This window comes from Rana temporaria, chromosome 3 (assembly GCF_905171775.1).
Source record: "Rana temporaria chromosome 3, aRanTem1.1, whole genome shotgun sequence".
Classification (NCBI taxonomy): Eukaryota; Metazoa; Chordata; class Amphibia; order Anura; family Ranidae; genus Rana; species Rana temporaria.
In genome coordinates, this window is record NC_053491.1 from 431,539,545 (window position 1) to 431,551,956 (window position 12,412).

At 44.5% G+C, this 12,412-nt stretch overlaps 1 protein-coding gene across 1 annotated transcript in view; it reads right to left on the minus strand.

Moving 5' to 3' along the window:
* The window catches only part of GIPC1 (GIPC PDZ domain containing family member 1), a 41,664-nt gene extending 29,956 nt beyond the window's left edge, over window positions 1-11,708 (minus strand). The window contains exon 1 of the mRNA XM_040346340.1: window positions 11,585-11,708. The gene's annotated coding sequence lies outside the window, so the exon portion shown is untranslated. The remainder of the gene's footprint in view (window positions 1-11,584) is intronic.
* Window positions 11,709-12,412: the final 704 nt, after the last annotated feature.

A 12,412-nucleotide genomic window follows, 5' to 3' on the forward strand; every position in this document is an offset into this window, starting at 1 on the left:
CAGACAAAAGTCCTGTGTTTTGTCCGCAGAAAATCTAATCGCGTGTGTACCAGGCTTTATAGTGGAGGGAAACCACACACACACACATTGTGTGTGTATATATATATATATATATATATATATATATATATATATATATATATATATATATATATATATATATATATATATATATATATATATATATATATATATATATATATATATATATATATACATACATACATACATACATACATACATACATACATACATACATACACACTATATATAAATAAAAAAACACATATACACACACATATATACAAACACACATATACAAACACACACACACACATATATACAAACACACACATATTTTTGTCTTTCCAGAAACATAATAATATCTTCCTTGATCTGCCAAACACAACCCCTCTACATAGATTCCACAACTCGCCGCCTCTGTTTATACAATACACACACTATGAGCTGGTTCAGATGACAGATTATTAAATGGAAAGTGGATGAATCTGCAAAATAAACACTACCATACAGCACTATAGAGATTTTTTTTTTGTAAGCAAACACAGCCTGAAACATCTACTGTTCCAGCTCAAAAAACCCATACCCAAATATTTGGTAAAATATAAAAAGATAAGGTTGTGCCCAGTAAATAGATACCCAACATGCCAAATGGTGCCAAACTTCAATACCCTATATTTTCTATAGGCAACATGCGCATCGATTTATAAAATGCAATAGATGTTTTCACCTGTAGGCGCCCCCGTGTTACGTGATTAGGTGTACCTATTTTTTTTTACTTCACTTTTTTTTTCTTGACTTAGAGGACAAAAAGTCTTGGTTTTTGGGTGACATGTCTTTAACCACTAGCCGACCAGCCGCCGCAGTTATACAACGGCAGGTCGGCTCGGCTGCGCGAGATCACGTAGCTATACGTCATCTCGCGATTCAGCCAATAGGGGCGCACGCGCGCCCTCCGCTCGCCCCTGGTCCCGATGCGCATGCCCGGCGGGCCCGATCACTGGCGGGCACCCGCGATCGCTCATTACAGAGCGAGAACCGGGAGCTGTGTGTGTAAACACAAAGCTCCCGGTCCTTGTCAGGGGAGAAATGCTGATCTTCTGTTCATACAATGTATGAACAGCGATCTGTAATTTCCCCATGTCAGTCCACCCCCCCCCCCTTCAGTTAGAACACATCCAGGGAACATAATTAACCCCTTCCTCGCCCCCTAGTGTTAACCCCTTCCCTGCACTGATCGCTATAAAAATGCCAATGGTCCCAAAAATGTGTCAAAAGTGTCCGCCATAATGTCGCAGTACTGATAAAAATCACTGATCGCCGCCATTACTAGTAAAAAAAAAAAAAAAAAAATGCCATAAAACTATCCCCCATTTTGTAGACGCTATAATTTTTGCACAAACCAAACGCTTATTGCGATTTTTTTTTTTACGAAAAATATGTAGAAGAATACGTATCGGCCTAAACAGGGGGAAATTTTTTTTTTATATATTTTTGGGGGATATTTATTACAGCAAAAAGGAAAATATATTTTTTTTTTCAAAATTGTCGCTCTATTTTTTTAATAGCGCAAAAAAAAAAAAAAACGTAGGGTTGATCAAATACCACCAAAAGAAAGCTCTATTTGTGGGGAAAAAAGTACACCAATTGTGTTTGGGAGCCACGTCGCATGACCGCGCAATTGTCAGTTAAAGCGACGCAGTGCCGAATCGCAAAAAGTGGCCGGGTCATTGGCCAGCAATATGGTCTGAAGTGGTTAATGAGTCCCTGCACCTCTCCCTTGGAAAGCATTCGGCAGCCCCCTGAATGCTTTCCCCTGACAGGTAGGAATCCCAGCAGCCTCTGGATTGTGTGTGAAATCCCCCACTGTCCATGAAACCTACAGACCTGGCAGTGAAGGGGTTAAGCCATCTATTGGTAGATGGTCACATTCAAGCGGACTTGTTCTGTAATGATGAAGAGGTTTTGTTTCTTTTCCAAGCCACTTTCTTAGTGCTAAATGTGTCAGGAAAATCACCCAGCAGTTATATTCGCACATGAAGCACCGACACCTTCATCCAATTACCAAGGAAAGGCACATGTTATTGTCCTAGAACAGGATGGGAGGTGTGAAAATTGTGGAGCCACCCTGTTCTCGTTACATAAAGACATTATTAGTGTCAGGAAGGCTTCAAGAAGTTCTGAAGCCTGCTAGCAGCTTGCTGAAAGTGGGAATCAACACTTCTTTTAACCACTTGAGACCCGCGCTATTGACAAAAGACATCAACAGCGCGGCTCTCAAGTGCCAAGTGGACGTCTTTGGACGTCTTTTAAAGTGCATTACTTGTGCGCGCTTCTGGGAGGCGCGCAGCGGGTAAACACTGTCCCGGCGCATCGCTGAAGAGCCGATGCGTGTACCTGGCGGCCGCGATGTCCGCCGGGTACACGCGATCGTCGGTGGCACAGCCGGTAACAGCAGGGACGTGGAGCTCTGTGTGTAAACACAGAGCTCCACGTGGTGTCAGAGGAGAGGAGACCGATCTGTGTCCCTTGTACATAGGGACACAGCATCGGTCACCCCCCCCAGTCATCCCCCTTCCCCCACACAGTTGGAACACACCCAGGATACACATTTAACCCCTTCCTCACCCCCTAGTGTTAACCCCTTCCCTGCCAGTCACATTTATACAGTAATTAGTGCATTTTTATAGCACTGATCGCTGTATAAATGTGAATGGTCCCAAATTTGTGTCAAAAGTGTCCGATACGTCTGCCGCAATATCGCAGTCCCAATAAAAATCGCAGATTGCCGCTATTACTAAATAAAAAAAAAAATCATAATTCTGTTCCCCATTTTGTAGGCGCTATAACTTTTGCGCAAACCAGTCGCTTATTGCGATTTTTTTTTACAAAAATACATCGAAAAATACGTATCGTATCGGCCCTAACTGAGAAAAAAAATAGTTTTTTTTAAAAAAAATTGGGATATTTATTATAGCAACAAGTAAAAAATATATACGGTATTTTTTTTTTAAAATTGTCGCTCTTTTTTTGTTTATAGCGCAAAAAATAAAAACCGCAGAGGTGATCAAATACCACCAAAATAAAGCACTATTTGTGGGAAAAAAAAAGGACGTCAATTTTGTTTGGGAGCCACGTCGCACGACCGCGCAAATGTCAGTTAAAGCGACGCAGTGCCGGAAGCTGAAATTTCGCCTGGGCACGAAGGGGGTTTATGTGCCCAGTAAGCAAGTGGTTAAGTTCTGCGTTCAACATTTACAAGCTGGAGTTGAACGGGACTTTTAAGGCTTCACCAAAGTTTGCAAAAAGTTCTGCAAATGCTTTGTGAAAGCTTGCAGTTCACACTCACTGCTATTATACAAGCTGAAGGTCGTGTAAAGACGGCCCAATAGGAACAGAGAAAGTAATAAAAACCCGGGGGAATAACACCTCACCACTCCGAGGCACATGGACGTTTGCAGGTATAAAAATGCCTAGTGTAAAATCTCTGGCATTTTCCTGCACCCGAGCTGCTGGGAAATACAGCCAGCCACATACAGTGGAACCTTTGAGCATAATTCATTCCTGGAGAATGCTTGTAATCCAAAGCACTCGCATAACAAAGCGAGTTTCCCCATAGAAGTCAATGGAAACAAAGATAATATGTTCTGCATTGACTTCTATGGCATGCAATACCGCATGCACTTTCCCACCATGCACTGCTCAGTACCCAGGGTCGCTGTTGCAGTGTGAACAGGACACACAAAAAAATAACTGTTTGTCGTGTGCTCTTGTGGTGATGGACATGGCAGGAAAATGCCAGTCACAGTACCCAATGTAAAGGAGCTCCAAAACATTGCTGCCGAGTAATCTGACCCTTTATGTTAGTAACTGGGATATCATACAGTGCGCGCTTCACCTTCCCCTCTACCAGGTTAGTAGGTAAATAGTTTTTGTTGAAACTGATCCTATTGTATGTGTGTATACGTGGGTGGGTGTGTGTAGATATGTGCAGTTGTGTGTACAGGGTGTGTGTAGGTATGTATGAATGTATCAGGCTGATTTAGTAAGGGTGAATATACACGGGCAGCTGCCAGTGAGAATCTGTGACTTGTGCCCGCAGGGAAACTAGCTGCACACTAATAAAAAAGAAGAAAAAAAAAAAACAGTCTCAACTTTAATTACATTTACATATTCTAAGCTGTGTGGGGAAAAAAATTAAAGATTGAAAAAAGTTCAATCAATTGGTATTTCTAACACTTTTTGCTAATTCCCACCCAGTGTGTGCGAACAGACGCAGCCAGCGTCCAGTACAAATCAATAATCAGCGCTGCCGCTGTTCACATGTCATTCGATGCTCTGACTGGTCCTAGATCCACACAGTGGGCCAGATTCACAAAGAAATTACGCCGGCGTATCTCTTGATACGCTGCGTAATTTCAAAATTCCCGCGTCGTATCTTTGTTTTGAATCCTCAAAACAAGATACGACGGCTTCTGGGTTAGATCCGACAGGTGTACGTCTTCGTACGCCTTCGGATTTAAGATGCAATACTTCGGCGTCCGCTGGGTGGCTTTTTTCCGTGTCGGGTATGCAAATTAGCGATTTATGACGATCCACGAACGTACGCGCGGCCGTCGCATTTTCTAACATCGTCTGTAGTCGGCTTTTTCCCGCATATAGTTGAAGCTGGTATTTTGTGGCGTATACATAGAATTGCCATGTTAAGTATGGCCGTCGTTCCCGCGTCGAAATTTGAATTTTTTTTTTTTGCGCAAGTCGTCCGTGAATAGGGATGGACGTAACTCACGTCTAAGTTAAAAAAATTACGTCCTAGCGACGTCATTTAGCGCAATGCACGGCGGGAAATTTCGGGACGCCGCATGCGCAGTTCATTCGGCGCGGGGACGCGCTTCATTTAAATGAAACCCGCCCCCAACCCGCCCAATTTCAAATCCGCCGCCAGAAATACACTACGCCGCCGTAACTTACGGCGCAAAATCGATGAGGATTAGAAAATGCGCCAGGTAAGGTACGGCGGCGTAGTGCATCTCTGATACGCTGCACCGTTCTACATGTATGTGGATCTGGTCCAGTGTGTGTTCAGCTCTGGCTGAAGCTAGGTGTCCAGTTTGTATGCTGCTGTATTCAGAGCCTAGGATAAAAGGGTTAGTTCACCTCACCAAAACCAACGTTAAATATCCACTTTGTTATAGGTGTAAGCCATTTCTGTACCACCCAAGGCCTGGCCAAGAAATTCCAAGAGATTGCATTACCCTGTCTTGCCTTGTTGCCAGGATGTTGCTAAGAGACTCCCAGCTGTTACTGCTCACCCTCGCCATCACATGGGTGAGCGCCCCCGTCCCTGCATGTCTCCAATATCTCCTCCATCGCAGCATCACTGATCTGGGGAGAGAACTTGCATGCGAGGGGGGGGGGGGTTAAATCAGATGGGTGCAGGGCTGGACTGGGACAAAAATTTGGCCCTGGACTTTATCCAGACTGGCCCACTTTGACAGGTCTCTCCCATGGCGGCCGGACAACTCCCGCACCCCCCACCGGCCACCCAAGCCCCCTCTCCCCCTTCACTAGCCGTTCTACTTTATTAGAGTAGAACAGCTGGTACTGGTACTTTTATAGGCAGTACCAGTGGGGAAGCTAGACATTATTTCACCCGGGGCAAAGAATCAGTTTGGTGCCCCCCCCTTATGGGACAAGATTAGGCAGAAGTGAGAAACTCCCAGGCCATAGCTGTTGAGTCAGATGTCTGTCCCCCCCCCCCATGCTCCTCTGTCATCCCCCCTGCTCCTCTGGTCCTTCCCCCTGCTTCTCTGTTCCCCCCAGGTGAGCGCTGCAGGAAGGGAGAGACAGAGGAGCGGAGGGGGGCAGCAGTCTGCTGTCACTGAAGCCGGCCCAGTGAGCCATCGGCCCACCGGGAAACTCCCTGTAGTCCCAATGGCCAGTCCATCCCTGGATGGGTGTGTCTTGGCAACGTCCTAGCAACATGGCAGATCAAAATGATGCCATCTCCAGGGGTTTCTCTGCCAGGCTTTAGTTAAAGCTGCACTGTGTAAGCAGCTTTATTTTGGTAAAGGTGAAGCAACTTTTTAACCACAACAGTCTATTGACCTGTTTGATAGAGGCCAGAAGAAGAGGACAATCTCCATACAACAAACTGCGAATGTTCCCTTCAATTCTCCAAACATGCAGGTGAAAGAAGTCCCCAGGAATTGGATTTTCACATGATTGGGTCATTGAAGGGAATATTCACATCATTTATTATAGGACGATTTACAAACAAGATAGGGACTGCAGGTTTGTTCTTAAAGCGGGGTTCCACCCGGGATTTTTTATTTTTAAAAGTCAGCAGCTACAAACACTGTAGCTGCTAAATAAGGACACTCACCTGTCCAGGGCGCCCACGATGTCGGCCCCCCGAGGCCGATCCCTCGATCCTGGCAGATCCTGGCAGCTCCTGGCGCCGCCATCCTCACTAAGGGGAACAGGCTTCAATGCCCATTTCCTACTGCGCATGCACAAGTCTCGCGGCGCTTTATGAATGGGCGGCTGCTTTCTGGGATATACACAGTTCCCAGAAGGCAGCGCGAGGAGGACGAGGAAGAAGACCTGCCGCGGTATGGGAAAAGGCAGATTAGGAAGATCCGCATAGCAACCGCCATTTCTGGTAAGTAACATTTTTTTTTTTTGCAGGATTTTGATGTATTTTTTTATTTTTTTTTGGGTGGACCTCCACTTTAATTAGAATCTGTTTGTAATTTGAAGCAGGTACATTTTTTAAGTGTAGCTCCAGCCCAAAAAAAACGATTTTTAAGCTTTTCTGAAAACATAGAGAAGGGTTATCACCCCTGTAACATTTGTTTTGCTGTCTGTGTGCCCCTGTTCAGAAGATTGCACCTCACTTTCTGTCCCAATGACAATTGGATTTCGAAAATTTTGTTTTTTTAGGGAAACAAGGATTGGTGATAAAGCATCAGTGGAGAGGAGACACCTTTTTCCCCATATTAACTCTAAGACCCCTTTCACACTGAGGAGTTTTTCAGGCGGTACAGCGCTAAAAATAGCGCTGCTATACTGCCTGAAAAACTCCTTCACTGCCTACTCAATGTGAAAGCCTGAGGCGATGCGCTGGCGGGAGGGAAAAAAAATCTCCTGTCAGGGGCACCTTTGGAGCAGTGAGAGGAGTGGCATGTATAGCGCTCCTTCACCGGTCCTTCCCATTGAAAACAATGGGAAACCGCGGCAATACCGTGATGCTCATGCACTTCGCAGTGTACTGGAGCATCATGGGAAATGGGAAGGGGTGCCCAAGGTTCGCCATCACTGCTCCAGGGTCTCTGCTAATAACTATATATATTTGGGGGTTCTAAGGAATTTTCTAGCAATAAGTATGGATTTTAACAAAAGCAAACAATGACAGAGATCAAAGATCAAAACCCATCTCTTTTAAGTTTAAAGGAGAACTGGTCAAAAAAGCGCCCAGAGGCGATTCAGTTTGCATGTGCAGCGCTATATAAGTTTTTCACTCACTCACTCAAAGAAAAAAGGCTTAAAGGGGTTGTAAACTCTTGTGTTTTTTCACCCTAAAGGGGTTGTAAAGGTTTGTTTTTTATTTTCAAAATCGGTTCCTTTAAGCTAGTGCATTGTGGGTTCACTTACCTTTTCCTTCAATTTCCCTTCTAAATGTTTTTTTTCTTTGTTTTCTTTGTCTGAATTTCTCACTTCCTGTTCCTCCTCAGTAAGCTGTTCAGTAAGCTGTTCTAAATGACTTTCCACCGCTCGGATGATGGTGGAAAGCTTACTGAGGAGAAACAGGAAGTGAGAAATTCAAACAAACAAAGAAAAAAAAACATTTAGAAGGGAAATGGAAGGAAAAGGTAAGTGAACCAACCATGCACTACCTTAAAGGAACCAATTTAGAAAATAAGAAACAAACCTTTACAACTCCTTTAATGCATCCTATGCATTAAGGTGAAAAACTAACACCGGCTGGCCCCCCAGCCCCCCCATTTTACTCACCTAAGCCCTTCTTTCCCTTTGTCGGAGACGCGCTCTTCCTCTCTGCCTGGAGTTCTTGGCTCTTGATTGGATAGATTGATAGCAGCACAGTCATTGGCTCCCGCTGCTGTCAATCAAATCCAATGACGCACCTGCAAGGTACCAGCCAGCGAAATCGCTTCTCCTAGGGGGGGTTTACTGAGGTGAGAAGGAGCCGCGAGCGCCACCGGGGGGCCCCAGAAGACAGTGATCGGGGCCAATCTGTGCAAAATGAACTGCACAGTGGATGTAAATATGACATGTTATTTTTTTAAACACAAAGGGGCAGATTCAGAAAGAATGGCCTAACTTTCAGCGGGCGTAGCGCACCGCCGTAACGTAGAGAGGCGAGTACCGTATTCAGAAAGAACTTGCGCCCTAAGTTACGGCGGCATATCGTAAAATGGCCGGCGTAAGCCCGCGTAATTCAAAGTAGCAAGGCAGTGGGCGTGTTGCATTGTAATGAAGCGTGACCTCATGTAAATGAAGGGCCGATCGAACGGTACATGCGCGCGCATGCTCAGAGTCACGTCGCAAATACTCCCTAAGATACGTCGGCTCTATGCTTTGTCGACGTGAACGTAACCTACGCCCAGCCCCATTCACGTACGACTTACGCAAACGACGTAAAATACGACGCTGTTCTGACGTTTCCGACTTCCATACCTTAACATGACTTACCCCTGCTTTATGAAAAGGTAAACTTACGCCGGTCATACGCCTTACGTAAACGGCGTAGCTAAATCCGACGGGCGCAAGTACGTTTCTGAATCAGCGTATCTTGCTCATTTGCATATCCGACGCGTAAATCAACGGAAGCGCCCCTTGCGGCCAGCGTAAATATGCACCTAAGATACGACGGCGTAAGAGACTTACGTCAGTCGTATCTTAGACAAATGACGACAGCGCGGCTATTCGTTTATAGCCGCTCCGTTGCGATCCCTCCCCGGAGCTGAAGAACAGGGAGAGCCGTATGTAAACACGGCTTCCCCATGCTTCACTGTGGCGGCTGGATCGATCGAGTGATCCCTTTTATAGGGAGACACAATCGATGACGTCATTCCTACAGCCACACCCCCCTACAGTTGTAAACACACACAAAGTGAACACTAACTCCTACAGCGCCCCATGTGGTTAACTCCCAAACTGCAACTGTCATTTTCATAATAAACAATACAATTTAAATGCATTTTTTGCTGTGAAAATGACAATGGTCCCAAAAACGTGTCAAAATTGTCCGAAGTGTCCGCCATAATGTCGCAGTCACGAAAAAAAAAAAAAAAAAAAAAAAAAAATCGCTGATCGCCGCCATTAGTAGTAAAAAAATAAATTATTAATAAAAATGCAATAAAACTATCCCCTATTTTGTAAACGCTATAAATTTTGCGCAAACCAATCGATAAACACTTATTGCGATTTTTTTTACCAAAAATAGGTAGAAGAATACGTATCGGCCTAAACTGAGGAAAAAAAATGTTTTTATATATGTTTTTGGGGGATATTTATTATAGCAAAAAGTAAAACATTTTTTCAAAATGGTCGCTCTATTTTTGTTTATAGCGCAAAAAAAAAAAACGCAGAGGTGATCAAATACCACCAAAAGAAAGCTCTATTTGTGGGGAAAAAAGGACGCCAATTTGGTTTGGGAGCCACGTCGCACGACTGCGCAATTGTCTGTTAAAGCGACGCAGTGCCGAATAGCAAAACCTGGCCTGGGCATTTAGCAACAAAATGGTCCGGGGCTTAAGTGGTTAAGCCCCGTACACACGATCAGAAAATCGTACGGAAAATTACGCTTTTAGAAAAAAAACTCGTACAATTTCCATTCAATCTGCACAGCTATCGTTCGAAAATACATTACAACACATGACATCATCGAATTTTCATTCTGTCGGACGGGAATTTTCGTGACTTTCATACGGACGATCATTCGTCCGATAATCTCATCGTGTGTATCGAGCATTAGGCAGGAAGGTGATAATTAAAAAGTGTATTTTTTTTTTTATTTTTTTTTTTAAACATTGCATTTAAAAAATAATGCTGCGCAAGTACTGTGACATAAAAAAAATTGGAACACCCACCATTTTATTATCTAGGGCCTCTGCTTAATTTTTATTTATTTTTTTAAATCATATAACGTTTGGAGGGTTCTAAAAAGTAATTTTCTAGCAAAAAAATAAATGCAATGGGCCAGATCCACAAAGAAGTTACGTCGGCGTATCTATTGATACGGCGCGTAACTTCTAGGATGCGCCGGCGTATCTTTTTTCTGTATCCAGAAAGCAAGATACGCCGGATTTTTGCTTAGATACGACTAACGTAAGTCTCTTACGCCGTCATATCTTAGTTGCATATTTACGCTGGCCACTAGGTGGCGCTTCCGTAGATTTACATGTAGAATATGCAAATTAGGTAGATACGCCGATTCACGAACGTACGTGCGCCCGGCGTATCTATATGTGTCGTTTGCGTAAGGCGTCGGACCGGCGTAAAGTTATCCCCTGCTATAGTGAGGCGTACGCAATGTTAAGTATGGACGTCGGGACAGCGTTGAATTTTCCGTTGTTTGCGTAAAACGTTCGCAAATAGGGCTTTACGTAAGTTACGTTCACGTCGTCTAGGCATTGAGCGGGCGTAATTTAATTTGAAAATTTGACGCGATACTGAGCATGCGCCGTTCGAAAAAAGCGGAATTTACGAGGGGTCATGCTTAGTTTACATAAAACACGCCCCCCCTGTTCCTCATTTGATTTAGGCGCGCTTACGCCGGCACATTTACGCTACGCTGCCGTAACTTTAGACGCAAGTGCTTTGTGAATAAAGCACTTGCCTCTCTAAGTTGCGGCGGCGTAGCGTAACTACGATACGCTACGCCCGCCTATATTTACGCCTATCTACGTGAATCTGGGCCAATGTTTACATGTGTGAGAAGTGTCAGACTAGGCCGGGTCTTCAAGTGGTTAAAAGAATAACAAACATGGAAACATGGACTGTACCAACATGGACTGTACCAACATGGACTGTACCAACTTGTTTGGGATGTGACACTGTCATCAATTTATATATATATATATATATATATATATATATATATATATACACACACACACATATACATACACACATACATACATACATACACACACACACACAATTGTGTGAGGTAAATATATATAAATACTAATGTATACAGCACAGTAATATGATATGAATGCAATATATAAATACTAATGTATACAGCACAGTAATATGATATGAATGAAATATATAAATACTAATGTATACAGCACAGTAATATGATATGAATGAAATATATAAATAGTAATGTATACAGCCCAGTAATATGATATGAATGAAATATATAAGTACTAATGTATACAGCCCAGTAATATGATATGAATGAAGTGTCCCCTGTATTCTTGTGTATTGGATGAGTCTGTATGATACATGAGCTCTCCATCACACAGAATACAGGGATGAGATGTACAGCACCCATAGAAAAACACACACACACCCCCCACTTCCTCACCCTCCGCAGAGAACACCGGAGAGATCCCACCGCTTCCGCCCGTCTCTGCTGCTTCCCGGTACCGCTTCCGGTTTCGGTGACTCTCTCCTCACATTAGTCAGTGTGGGCGTGCCCCCCTAGAGGAAGCCTCTGCAGGCGAGCGGCCAATCACAAAAGCTGTCCGTGTTGAAGGAAGGCGTGGCTGGCACCGCCCAGGGGACGTGATGGGCGGAACGGGGCGGCGCCGTTCAGCCATGGCTGGGGATAAGTCAAGGAGACGTGCTGAAGCTGTTGCCATGGTGATTATGGAAGAGATGGAGGCGGAGCTGGTGTCGCCATCTTAGTGCAAGATTAAAGAAAGACTCCTGAGAGGGAGGCGGGCCTCTTGTTTGTCACCATTTTGATGTTTATCATCAGTGACATGTCAGGTGTGCAGGGAGGGACAGTCCCTGGATGTGGAGATGGATGGCAGGGAAAGTTCCCAGCAGTGATCAGTAGCTTCATCCATGAGCTGCTACATGAAGAGGGTGTCTGAGCCAGGGCCATCTTAATGGCATCATGGGCCCCTGGGCAAAGTAATGCTACAGGGCCCCCAATTTACGCACCTACTCTCAAGAATGAAAGTACAATATTTCTACTTTACAGCGTGTCACTTGCCACGTCATCTGCCAACAGATTCAGCGTGTCACTTGCCACATCACCTGCCACCCGATTCAGCGTGTCACTTGCTACTGTCCCCTGCCACCCGATTCAGCGTGTCACTTGCCACGTTACCTGCCACCAGATTCAGCGTGTCACTTGCTACTGTCCCCTGCCACCCGATTCAGCGTGTCACTTGCTACTGTCCCC